Source organism: Cervus canadensis, chromosome X (genome assembly GCF_019320065.1).
Source record: "Cervus canadensis isolate Bull #8, Minnesota chromosome X, ASM1932006v1, whole genome shotgun sequence".
NCBI lineage: Eukaryota > Metazoa > Chordata > Mammalia > Artiodactyla > Cervidae > Cervus > Cervus canadensis.
Genome location: NC_057419.1, coordinates 16,808,069 through 16,822,223, shown reverse-complemented (window position 1 = coordinate 16,822,223; position 14,155 = coordinate 16,808,069). Strand labels below are relative to the sequence as shown.

The following is a 14,155-nucleotide window of genomic DNA, read 5'->3' as shown; positions in this document are numbered from 1 at the left end:
GACCTTTTCCAGTCCTGTGGCCACTGCTGAGTTTTCCAAATTTGCTGGCATATTGAGTGCAGCTCTTTCACAGCATCATCTTTCAGGATTTGAAATAGCTCAACTGGAATTCCATCACATCCACTAGCTTTGTTCGTAGTGATGCTTTCTAACACCCACTTGACTTCACAGTCCAGGATGTCTGGCTCTAGGTGAGTGATCACACCATCGTGATTATCTGGGTTGTGAAGATCTTTTTTGTACAGTCCTTCTGTGTATTCTTGCCACCTGTTCTTAATATCTGCAGCTTGTGTTAGGTCCGTACCATTTCTGTCCTTTATCGAACCCATCTTTGTGTGAAATGTTCACTTGGTAACTCTAATTTTCTTGAAGAGACCTCTAGTCTTTCCCATTCTATTGTTTTCCTCTATTTCTTTGCATTGATAACTGAGGAAGGCTTTCTTATCTCTCCTTGCTAGTCTGTGGAACTCTGCATTCAAATGGGAATATCTTTCCCTTTCTCCTTTGCTTTTTGCTTTTCTTCTTGTCAAAGCTATTTGTAAGGCCTCCTCAGACAACCATTTTGCCTTTTTACATTTCTTTTCCATGGGGATGGTCTTGATCCCTGTCTCCTATACAGTGTCACGAACCTCCGTCCATAGTTCATCAGGCACTCTGTCTATCAGAGCTAGTCCCTTAAATCTATTTCTCACTTCCACTGTATAGTCATAAGGGATTTGATTTAGGTCATACCTGAATGGTCTGGTGGTTTTCCCTACTTTCTTCAATTTAAGTCTGAATTTGGCAATAAGGAGTTCATGATCTGAGCCAAAGTCAGCTCCTGGTCTTGTTTTTGCTGACTGTATAGAGCTTCTCCATCTTTGGCTTCAAAGAATATAATCAATCTGATTTCGGTGTTGACCATCTGGTGATGTCCATGTGCAGAGTCTTCTCTTGTGTTGTTGGGAGAGGGTGTTTGCTATGACCAGTGCATTCTCTTGGCAAAACTCTATTAGCCTTGCCCTGCTTCATTCCATACTCCAAGGCCAAATTTGCCTGTTACTCCGGGTATCTCTTGACTTCCTACTTTTGCCATCCAGTCCCCTATAATGAAAAGGACATCCTTTTTGGGTGTTAGTTCTAAAAGGTCTTGTCCATCTTCATAGAACAGTTCAACTTCAGCTTCTTCAGCATTAATGGTTGGGACATAGACTTGGATTACCGTGATATTGAATGGTTTGCCTTTGAAACGAACAGAGATCATTCTGTCATTTTTGAGATTGCATCCAAGTACTGCATTGGTTTGGTATGGGCTCCTAATAACCAAGGGCCTCCTTCAGTGCCTTTGAAACCAAATTAATTGTCAAAACTGAGTGGCCTAATGTATGTGTAACTGAATCACTGTGTTGTACACCTGAAACTAACACAACATTGTACATCAACTATACTTCAATTTAAGAAAAAACACCACTAGATAAGTGTATGGAATTGGGAGATACAAACTACTACATATAAAATAAAGAAACAACAAGAATATATTGTACAGTACAGAGAAATATAACCTTTATTTCACAATAATTTTAAGTGGAGTATAATCTATAAAAATATTGAATCACTATGGTACACACCTGACACTAATATAATATTGTAAATCAATTATACTTCACTAAAAAATAAAAGGGGCATCCCTGATGGCTCAGATGGTAAAGAATCCATCTGCCAGAAGATGCAGGTTTGATCCCTGGGTTGTGAAGATCCTCTGGACAGGGAATGGCAACCCACTCAGTATTCTTGCCTGGGGAATCCCATGGACAGAGCCTGGCAGGCTACAGTCCATGGGGTCGCAAAAAGAATCAGATAAGATTTAGCAAGTAAAGAACAACAACAACAACAAAAACAGAATAAAATTGCAATGCCCCCCCCCAATAAAAAACTGAGTAGTCTAAGAAGTACCCTACTTATAAGCTGTGAAGTTGGCTGCCAGTTTCCCAGAGGCAGGCAGAACAGAGACAAACACAGCCAGCAGCGGGAGCTTCCCGTTTCTTAAGTTCCACAAGGTGATAAGGAAGTGGGCCCAAAGGCCCACTGTAACGTAGAGGCTCTGTGTCAAAGCTGAGGAACTTCAAGTTTAGGAAAATCCTAACCCCTTAAGTGGGCTGCAAACAACTCTGCCCAAACTTTGTCCTGGAGGGGGACATTATCTTTATTAGCTTGGTCATGAAATAAATCTGCCGTTGGCCTCAGAGGGAGAGACCATCTCTGTACTCCAAGGGCAGTTTGCTATACAGATATCCTTGGAAAGATAATCTGGAAGAAAAGCTGTCAATGCCTTTGCTTAAAAGTTGGGCAGAAATGCAAGAGACCTGTAGAGACTTGCCCCCAATGCCACTGTCTCTATTCAGCTGTCTGCTCAGATGTCCCCTCTCTACAAGTCACTTGGTACCACTGCTGCTACTTTACATTTCTATATAGTGCCTGTATAGTCAGGCCATTCAAAATGGCTGTTCTCATGCTCTCTATATACCCCCTGACCCACCAGTCCCTGCTTCACTCACATGACTAGCCAATCCTCTTCATTACAGAGCTTAATTAGCCCCTGATTACTGATGAGCCCACTTGACATCAATTGCCCCCTAAGAACAGTAGCCTCTGACGACCCTGAGTAGTGAAGACTGCTGCCACATCCCAGTTGCTACCTGCCACAAACAGTGGGGTGTCACTTCAGGGCACTTTGCTTAAGATCCCTTGTCCAATAAACCACAAATGTCTCTGTCACTGTCTCTGAGCAACTTCAAGTTTTGCAGGCCTGTGGGGAACAGACCAATAGCACACATGGCATCCTAATATATTGCATGAATATTTGTTATATGTTTTTTCCACTAGAATGCAAACCCCATGAGAGCAGCGTATCATCTGTTTTGTTTCTGTTGTACCAACAGGGTTTTAAAATGTTGCACATGTAACATAATAGGTGCTCAATAAATACTTACTAAATTAGTGAATGAACATATGAATTTGCTGCCATGGTCCTTTGTCCTAGGCAGTTTACATTGAATAACAGTACCATGTGTGCTGTGTGCTGTGCTCAGTCACTTCAGTCATTGTCCAATTCTTTGTGACCCCATGGACTGTAGCCCTCCAGGCTCCTCTGTCCATGGAATTCTCCAGCAAGAATACTGCAGTGGGTAGCCATTCCCTTCTCTAGGAGAAGCTTCCTCAGGGTCAAACCTGGGTCTCCCTTATTGTAAGCAGACTATTTACTGTCTAAGCCATCAGAGTGGCACTAATCAGTAAAAAAACAAAAAACAAAAAACAAAAAACTGTATGCCAATATAGGAGGACCCGGTTCCATTTCTGGGTTGTGAAAATTGTGCAGTTCATTTGCTAAGTCTTATCTGACCAGCCTTCCTGTCTTTCACCAACACCCGTGCTTGCTCAAACTCATGTCCATTCAGTTGGTGATGCCATCTAATTGCTTTTTGCAATGTGGTCCCTTTATCCACCTGCTTTCAATCTTTCCTGGCACCAAAAAATCTCTTGGAAAACCCCATTCAGTGTTATGGGAATCTTACCAAAGATTCCCATACAAGATGGATGAGGAAAAGGACATGCCCCCATCTTCTCCTGGGAGAAGTCCAAAATTACAACTCAGTGCTGAACAACTGTCAACAGGAGAATGTTGGATCCCACCAAAAAAAGACACCCCACGTCCAGGGGCAAAGGAGAAGCCCCAGCAAGATGGTAGGAGGGGTGAAATTTCGTTTAGAATCAAATCCCATACCCGCCAGTGATGCTTGGAGGGCTCAAAGTAAACCATGTGCACACCAGGGCTCAGAGACCCCACAGAGACTGAGTCAGGACTGTGTTTGAGTGTCTCCTGTGGACGGACGGTGGGTGGGCATGGCCTGCCGCAGGGGCAGGGGCTCTGGGTGCAAGAGCCCTGGTCACACACCCTGTGGCATAAGCCCTCTTGGAGGAGGTCGCCATTAACCCCAACCATAGAGCCCCCGAGCAGACGACCCACAAACTGCAGAACAATCATACCAAAGAAATTCTCGCACTGTTCAGAAAGTTCTAGGACCCACAAGAGATTTACCAACCTGGGGATCTGGCAAGGGAACGGAGAACCCCCAAGGAATCTGACTGTGGAGGCCAGTGGGATTTGATTACAGAACTTACACAGGACTGGGGAAACAGACTCTTGGAGGGTACAAACAAAACCCGGTGTGCCCCAGGACCCGGGAGAAAGGAGCAGGGACCTCCCCCCCCACAAGGGACTGACCCAGCCTTGCCCGTGAGAGTCCAGGAGTCCCTGGCAGAGGCGTGGGTCGGCAGTGTACTGCTGCAGGGTCGGGGGCACTGAGTGCAGCAGTGCCTGCCTGGGACCTTTGGAAGGAGGTGGCCATTATCTTCACTACCTCCACCTTAGTTTGGTCTTGGGTCAAACAACAGGGAGGGAAGACAGCCCTGCCCACCAACAGAAAATTGGATTAAGCATTTGCTGAGCATGGTCCCACCCATCAGAATAAGACCCAGTTTCCCCCACAGTCAGTCTCTCCCAGCAGGCAGCTTCCATAAGCCTCTTATCCTTATCTGCCAGAGGGCAGACAGAATGAAAACCAGTGTCACAGAAAACTTGTCAAACTGATTACATGGACCACAGCCTTGTGCAAATCAATGAAACTATGAGCCTGTTCAGTTCAGTCCAATCACTGAGTCATGTCTGACTCTTTGCAACCCCATGGACTGCAGCACGCCAGGGTCCCTGTTCATCACCCACTCTGGGAACTTCCTCAAATTCCTATACATCGAGGAGGTGATGCCATCCAACCATCTCATTCTCTGCTGTCTCCTCCTCAAGTCTTCAATCTTTCCCAGCAACAGGGTCTTTTCCAATGATTCAGTTCTTCGCATCAAGTGGCCAAAGTAGGTACCCAAATGTTGACTTTTAAGCCAATGTTTCCACTCTCTTCTTTGACTTTCAGCAAGAGGCTCTTTAGTTCTTTTTTCGCTTTTTGCCATAAGGGTGGTGTCATAAGCATTTCTGAGGTTATTGATGTTTCTCCTGGCAGTGTTGATTCCAGCCTGTGCTTCATCCTGCATGGCATTTCTCATGATGTACTCTGCATATAAGTTAAATATACAGGGTGACAATATGCAGCCTTGACATACTCCTGTCCCAATTTGGAACCAGTCTGGTTTTCAATGTCCAGTTCTAACTGTTGTTTCTTGACCTGAATACAGATTTCTCAGGAGGCAGGTCAGGTTGATTGGTTAGTAAGATTGCTTGGTGTTTGGTCAGTAAAGTACTCATCAGCACGAATGGGTTTTCCAGGAGATTTTTCTGGTGCCAGGAAAGATCAAACACAGGATGAGAAAGGGACAACATTGGGGAAAATGATTAGATAGCATCACCGACATGGTGGACATGAATTTACGCATGCCCCAGGAAATAGTGATGGATAGGAAAGCCGGTCAGACAGAACTGAGTAAATGAACTGGACACTCTTTACGATTCAGGGATGGAACCAGGCCCTCCTATTTTGGCAGTCATTTTTTTTTCTTAAACAGTGATTAGAGTCACCCTCAAGGCCTAGACAGTAAAGAGTCCATTTACAAAGTGGGAGACCCAGATTAGCTCCTGGGGAAGCATCTCCTGGAGAAGGGAATGGCTACCCACTGCAGTATTCTTGCCTGGAGGTTTCCACGGACAGAGGTGCCTGGAGGGATATGTTCATGGGGTTGCAAATAGCCTGGGCGCGACTTAGTAGGTTTGGCACTCTATTTCATTTAGCATTATAGTGAACCTTCTCTGTGTCAATTGCAGCGCCCATATATCATTATCTTAAGCCGTCAACAAAATCCTTATTCAAAAGAAATCAGAACATAGCTTTTTTGCTCATAGCTTTTCTTCCGAGGAGCAAGTGTTTTTTAATTTCATGGCTAAAGTCACCATCCTCAGTGATTTTAGAGCCCAAGAAAGTAAATTCTCTCACTGTTTCCATCGTTTCCCCATCTATTTTCCATGAAGTGATAGGACCAGATGCCATGATCTTTGTTTTCTGAATTTTCAGTTTTAAGCCAACTTTTTCACTCTCGACTTCCACTTTCATAAAGAGGCTCTTTAGTTGTTCTTCTCTTTCTGCCATAGGGGTGGTTTCATCTGCATTTCTGAGGTTATTGATGTTTCTCCTGGTAATCTTGATTCTAGCTTGTGCTTCATCCAGCATGGCAGTGTGCATGATGTATGCTGCATGTAAGTTAAATAAGCAGGGTGACAATATATAGCTTTGACGTTCTCCTTTCCCAATTTGAAAGCAGTCTGTTGTTCCATGTCCAGTTCTAACTGTTGCTTCTAGACCTGCATACAGATTTCTGAAGAGGCAGGTCAGGTGGTCTGGTATTCCCATCTTTTGTAGAATTTTCCACAGTTTGTTGTGATCCACGCAGTCAAAGGCTTTGGCGTAGTCAATAAAGCAGAACTATCTTGTTTTTCTTCTGGAACTCTTTCCTTTTCAGTGATCCATCGGATGTTGGAAATCTGGTCTCGGGTTCCTCTGCCTTTTCTAAATCCAGCTTGAACATGTGGATGCTCCCAGTTCACATAGTGTTGAAGCCTGGCTTGGAGAATTTTGAGCATTACTTTGCTAGCATGTGAGATGAGTGCAGTTGTGTGGTAGTTTGAGCATTCTTTGGCATTCCTTTCTTTGGGATTGGAATGAAAAAATGACCTTTTCCAGTCCTCTGGCCAGTGCGGAGTTTTCCCAATTTGCTGGCATATTGAGTGCAGCACTTTCACAGCATCATCTGAGATAGTTCAATCGGAATTCCATCACCTCCACTAGCTTTGTTCCTAGTGATGCTTCCTAAGGCCCACTTGACTTCCCATTCCAGGATGTTTGTCTCTAAGGGAGTGATTGTGGTTATCTGGGTCTTGAAAGTCTGTTTTGTATAGTTTTTCTGTGTATTGTTGCCACCTACTGTTAATATCTTCTGCTCTGTTAGGCTCATACCATTTCTATCCTTTATTGTGCCCGTCTTTGCATGAAACATTCCCTTCGTATCTCTAATTTTCTTGAAGAGATCTCTAGTCTTTCCCATTATGTTGTTTTCCTCTATTTCTTTGCATTGATACTGAGGAAGGCTTTCTTTTCTCTCCTTGCTATTCTGTGGAACTCTGCATTCAAATGGGTGTATCTTTCCTTTTTTCCTTTGTCTTTAGCTTCTCCTCTTTTCTTAGCTATTTTTAAGGCCTCCTCAGACAACCGTTTAGCCTTTTTGCATTTCTTTTTTGGGGGGGATGGTCTTGATAACTGCCTCCTGTACAATATCATGAACCTCCATCCACAGTTCTTCAGGCATTCTATCAGATCTAATGCCTTGAATCTATTTGTCACTTCCATTGTATAAATGTAAGGGATTTGATTTAGGTCATACCTGAAAGGTCTAATGGTTTTCTCTACTCTCCTCAATTTAAGTTTGAATTTTGCAATAAGGAGTTCAGGATCTGAGCCACAGTCAGCTCCCAGTCTTGTTTTTGCTGACTGTATAGAGCTTCTCCATTTTTGGCTGCAAAGAATATAACCAACCTGATTTTGGTATTGATCATCTGGTGATGTCCATGTGTAGAGTCTTCTCTTGTGTTGTTGGAAGAGGGTGTTTGCTATGACCAGTGCATTCTCTTGGCACAACTCTGTTAGCCTTTGATGTGCATCATTTTATATTCCAGGGCCAAATTTGCCTGTTACTCCAGGTATCTCTTGACTTCCTACTTTTGCCATCCAGTCCCCTATAATGAAAAGGACATCTTTTTTGGGTGTTTGTTCTAAAAGGTCTTGTAGGTCTTCATAGAACTGTTCAACTTCAGCTTCTTCAGCATTACTGGTTGGGGCATAGACTTGGATTCCTGTGGTATTGAATGGTTTGCCTTGGAAATGGACATAGATCTTCATTCTTTCTGGAGTTATTTCTCCACTCTTTTCCAGTAGCATATTGGTCACCTACTGACATGTGGAGTTCATCTTTCAGTGTCCTATCTTTTTGCGTTTTCATACTGTTCATGGGGTTCTCAAGGCAAGACTACTGAAGTGATTTGCCATTCCCTTCTCCAGTGGACCACGTTTTGTCAGAATCCTCCACCATGACCCATCCATCTTGGGTGGCCCTACATGGCATGGCTCATAGTTTCATTGAGTATGACAAGGCTGTGGCCCCTGTGATCAGTTTGGTTAGTTTTTTGTGAGTGTGGGTTCCATTCTGTCTACCCTCTGATGAATAAGGATAAGAGGCTTATAAAAGCTTCCTGATGGGAAAGACTGACTGTGGGGGAAACTGGGTCTTGTTCTGATGGGCAGAACCATGCTCAGTAAATGTTTAATTCAATTTTCTGTTGATGGGTGGGGCTGTGTTCCTTCCCTGTTGTTTGACCAGAGGCCAAACTATGGTGGAGGTAATGAAGACAATGGCCACCTCCTTCCAAAGGTCCCATACAGGCAGTGCTGCATTCAGTAACCCCGACTCTTCAGTAGGCCACCACTGACCCACACCTCTGCTGGAGACCCCTGGACACTCACGAGTAAGTCTGGGTTAGTGTCTTGTGGGGCCACTGCTCCTTTTTCCTGAGTCCTGGTGCACACAAGGTTTTGTTTGTTCCCTCCAAGAGTCTCTTTCCCCAGTCCTGTGTAACTTCTGGCAGCTCTCTGGTGGGGTTAATGGCAACCTCCTCCAAGAGGGCTTATGCCATACCCAGGTCTACTGAACCCAGAGCCCCTGCCCCTGCAGCAGGCCACTGCTGACCTGTACCTCCACAAGAGACACTCAAACACAGTTCTGGCTCAGTCTCTGTGGGATCTCTGGGTCCTGGTGTGTACAAGGTTTGAGCTCTCCAAGCGTCTCTGACAGGTATGGGGTTTGATTCTAAATGTGATTTCCCCTCTCCTACTGTCTTGCTGGTGCTTCTCCTTTGCCCTTGGATGTGGGGTAACCTTTTTAGGTGGGATCCAACATTCTCCTTTTGATGGTTGTTCAGAAGAAAGTCGTAATTTTGGAGTTCTCACAGGAGAAGATGAAGGCACGTCCTTCTACTCCATCATCTCGTAGGTATGTACATGCCATGTAGGGCCACCCAAGATGGACAGGTCATGGCGGAGAGTTCAGAAAACATGTGGTCCACTGGAAGGGCAATGACAAACCACTTTTGTATTCTTACCTTGAGAACACCATGAACAGTATGAAAAGGCAAAAAGACAGGACACTGAAAGATGAACTCCCTGGGTCAGTAGTTGCCCAATATGCTACTGGAGATCAGTGGAGAAATAACTCCAGAAAGAATGAAGAGATGGAGCCAAAGTGAAGACAATACCCAGTTGTGGATATGACTGATGATGGAAGTCAAGTTCAATGCTGTAAAAAACAATATTGCATAGGAACCTGGAATGTTAGGTCCATGAATCAAGGTAAATTAGAAGTGGTCAAACGGGAGATGGCAAGAGTGAACATCGACATTTTAGGAATCAGTGAACTAAAATGGACTGGAATGGGTGAATTTAATTCAGATGACCATTATATCTACTATTGTGGGCAAGAATCTGCTAGAAGAAACGGAGTAGCCATCATCGTCAACAAGAGTCTGAAATGCAATACTTGGGTGCCATCTCAAAAATGACCAAATGATCTCTGTTCATTTCCAAGGCAAGCCATTCAATATCACAGTAATCCAAGTCTATGCCCCAACCAGTAATGCTCAAGAAGCTAAAGTTGAATGGTTCTGTGAAGACCTACAAGACCTTCTAGAACTAACACACCAAAAAGATGTCCTTTTCATCATAGGGGACTGGGATGCAAAAGTAGGAAGTCAAGAGATACCTGGAATAACAGGAAAGTTTGGCCTTGGAGTACAAAATGAAGCAGTCTGACAGTTTTGCCAAGAGAATGTACTGGTCATAGCAAACACACTCTTCCAACAATGCAAGAGAAGACTCTACACAAGGATATCACCAGATGATCAATACCGAAAACATACTGATTATATTCTTCACAGACAAAAATGAAGACGCTCTATACAGTCAGCAAAAACAAGGCCAGGAGCTGACTTTGGCTCAGATCATGAACTCCTTATTGCCAAATTCAGACTTAAATTGAACAGAGTAGGGAAAACCACTAGACCATTCAGGTATGACATAAATCAAATCCCTTACAATTACACAGTGGAAGTGACAAATAGATTCAAGGGATTAAATCTGATAGACAGAGTGCCTGAAGAACTATGGATGGAGGGAGGTGCGTGACATTGTACAGGAGGCAGTGATCAAGACCATCCCCAAGAAAAAGAAAAGCCAAAAGGCAAAATGATTGTCTGAGGAGGCCTTACAAATAGCTAAGAAAAGAAGAGAAGCTAAAGACAAAGGAGAAAAGGAAAGATATATCCATTTGAATGCAGAGTTCAAAGAGCAAGGAGAAATAAGAAAAGCCTTCCTCAGTGATCAATGCAAAGAAATAGAGGGAAAGAACAGAATGGGAAAGACTAGAGATCTATTCAAGAAAATTAGAGATACCAAGGGGACATTTCATGCAAAGATGGGCACTATAAAGGACAGAAATGGTATGGACCTACCAGAAGCAGAAGATATTAAGAAAAGGTGGCAAGAATACACAGAAGAACTACACAGAAAAGATCGTCATGACTCAGATACCACAATGGTGTGATCATTCACCTAGAGCCAGACATTGTGGAATGGGAAGTCAAGTGGGCCTTAGGAAGCATCAGTAGGAACAAAGCTAGTGGAGGTGATGGAATTCCAATTGAGCTATTTCAAATCCTAACAGCTCATGCTGTGAAAATGCTGCACTCAACATGCCAGCAAATTTGGAGAACTCAGCATTGGCCACAGGATTGGAAAAGGTCAGTTTTCATTCCAATCCCAAAGAAAGGCAATGACAAAGAATGTTCAAACTACAGCACAATGCACTCATTTCACACGCTAGCCAAGTAATGCTCAAAATAGTTCAAGCCAGGCCAGGCTTCAACAGTACATGAACTGTGAAGTTCCAGATGTTCAAGCTGGATTTAGAAAAGGCAGAGGAACCAGAGATCAAATTGGCAACATCTGTTGGATCATCAAAAAGCAAGAGAGTTCTAGAGAATCATCTACTTCTGCTTTATTGACTACACCAAAGCCTTTGACTGTGTGGATCACAACAAGTGTGGAAAATTCTTCAAGAGATGGGAATACCAGACCACCTTACCTGCCTCTTGAGAAATCTGTATGCAGGTATGAAGCGACAGTTAGAACTGGACATGGTACAACAGACTGCTTTCAAATTGAGAAAGGAGTACGTCAAGGCTTCATATCGTCTCCCTGCTTATTTAACTTGCATGTAGAGTACATCATGCAAAATGCCACGCCAGATGAAGCATAAGCTGGAATCAAGATTGCAGGGAGAAATATCAATAACCTCAGATATACAGATGACACCACCCTTATGGCAGAAATCGAAGAACTAAAGAGCTTCTTTATGAGGGTGAAAGAGGGGAGTGAAAAGCTGGCTTAAACCTCAACATTCAAAACATGAAGATCATGGCATCCAGTCCCATCACTTCATGGCAAATAAATGGGTAAACAATGAAAACAGTGAAAGACTATTTTTTTTGGTGGGGGGGGGGGGTCCAAAATCACTGCAGAAGGTGACTTCAGCCATGAAATTAAAAGATGCTTGCTCCTTGGGAGAAAATCTTTGCCCAACCTAGACAGCATACTAAAAAGCAGAGACATTACTTTGCTGACAAAGGTCCATTTAGTCAGAGCTATGGTTTTTCCAGTAGTCATGTATGGATGTTAGAATTGGACTATAAAGAAATCTGAGGACCGAAGAATGGACGCTTTTGAACTATGGTGTTGGAGAAGATGCTTGAGAGTCCTTTGGACTGCAAGGAGATCCCACCAGTCAACCCTAAAGGAAATCAGTGCTGAATATTCATAGAACGGACTGATGTTGAAGCTGAAACTCCAATACTTTGGCCACCTGATGTGAAAAAGTGACTCAATTTGAAAAGAGCCTGATGCTGGGAAAAATTGAAGACAGGAGGAGAAAGGAGCAACAGAGAATGAGATGGTGGAAGGAGGAACGGATGACAGAAAATGAGATGGTTGGATGATTTCACCAACTCCACAGCCGGGAGTCTGACAATTTCAAAGAGTTCATGATGAGCAGGTAAGCCTGACTTCCTGCAGTTTACGGGGTTGCAAAGACTCTAACATGACAAAATGAACTTAACTGCCTGACTGAACCAATATCAGGCCCCAAGGTCTCAAGTGACAAACATACAATAAAAGCATTAAATGTAAAAGGCCTAAAAAAATTGCCCACCTCTTACTTCCATTTTTTCCACACCAGAATATTAGCATTTTTTATCTCACAAGGGCTCGAAAAATTAGGGGTTACTCACATTTTTTGGCTACCTAACCAGACCTTAACTCAAGGCAAGACTCAGTTCGAGCACAAGCAAGAACAGGAGTAAGAATACTGCACCGTCCCTATGCATATACTGATGAGGGGATGTTCCCTCTTAACACAGTGAGGCTGAGGAGCGTCAAGGGTAAGTCCGGGTCAAGACTTTGCAGCAGATCTTTTCAGGTAAATGGTAGAAGGCTCATTCTTTGAAATACTATGTTTAAAAGATATCTATGATAAAGTGAAGTAATAAATTTAAAGTATCTTGGTGCAGTGCATTCTGGTTATTCAAAGGAACGCTGAGTCCCCACCCCTGAGATCCAAGCTTTTTCCACCCCAGCTCAGGTAAAGCCAGCTTCCAGTCCATTGTTCCCGGGAACCTGACTCCATGTCTTCTTCTGGACGCTCTGAGTCTGATTTCTTTTGAAGAAACGGTTTTGTTGATGGCTTAAGGTAATGATATATGAGCACAGCATTTGACACAGAGAAGCTTCACTATAATATCAAATGAAATACAGTGCCATGTGTGCTCAGTCGTGCTTCACTATTTGCGACTCCATGGACTATAGCCCTCTAGGCTCCTCTGTCCATGGAATTCTCCAGGCAAGAATACTACAGTGGGTAGCCATTCCCTTCTCCAGGAGAAGCTTCCCCAGGATCGAACCTGGGTCTCCTGCTTTGTAAGTGGACTCTTTACTGTCTAAGCCATCAGGGTGACTCTAGTCACTATTAAAAAAACAAAAAAGGTTACTGCCAAAATAGGAGGGCCTGGTTCTATCCATGTGTCGTGAAAATTTCCCAGTTCATTTGCTCAGTTCTGTCCGACCGGTTTTCCTATCCAACCCTAAATCCCAGGGCATGCACAAACTCATGTCCACCAAGTCGGTGATGCTATCTAATCGTTTTCCCCAATTTTGTCCCTTTGTCCTCCCGTCTTCAATCTTTCCCAGCACCAGAAAAATCTCTTGGAAAGCCAATTCATGATTATGAGAATCTTACTGACCAAAATCAGTCCTGAATATTCCTTGGAAGAACTGATCCTGACATGGAAACTCCAATACTTTGGCCACCTGACCCAAAGAACTGACTTACTGGAAACGACCTTGATGCTGGGAAGGACTAAAGGTGGGAGGAGAAAGGAGACAACAGAAAATGAGATGGTTAGATAGCACCATTGATTAAAAGGGCATGAGTATGAGTAAACTCTGAGAATGGGTGATAGACAGGGAAACCTGAAGTGCCACAATGCACGGGGTTACAAAATAGTCTGACACGACTGAGAGTCAACTGAGCAGATCAAAGCCTAACCTCAGGATTTAACACGAAAAACCACATAGAAAGCTCTTAAATATAATAACCCCAGAAAAAAAGCCTGCCACAAAACTTTCACTTTGCATGGTCTGTTTTTGCATACAACGATATTGGCTTTGTTTATCTCACAAAGCCTCCAAAAATTGTGGGTAACACAGTTTAAGTTTTTCCTCAGGCCTAACCAATTGAATATTAAGTGCATGGCAAAAGACCCAGCTTGAGCATGAGCACTCCTAATACAGTGAGGCTAAGGAGCGTCAAGGGTAAGTCCGGGTTAAGAGTTTGCAGCAGGTCTTTTCACTTAAGGGGGCGAAGGCTCATTCTAAAAATACTATGTTTAAAAGAAATCTACAATAAAGTGAAATAGTAAATTGAAACTATACTGCATGCAGTGCATGCTGGTTATGCAAATATT

General features: G+C 43.4%; 1 long non-coding RNA gene across 1 annotated transcript; it reads right to left on the bottom strand.

Moving 5' to 3' along the window:
• Positions 1 to 8,342: 8,342 nt before the first annotated feature.
• LOC122435368 lies at positions 8,343 to 8,773 on the bottom strand. The gene is made up of 3 exons (XR_006267659.1): positions 8,740 to 8,773; positions 8,520 to 8,525; positions 8,343 to 8,477 (listed from the first exon to the last, which is right to left on the bottom strand). It is a non-coding gene; the product is annotated as an uncharacterized LOC122435368 (long non-coding RNA).
• Between the last annotated feature and the right edge of the window lie 5,382 nt (positions 8,774 to 14,155).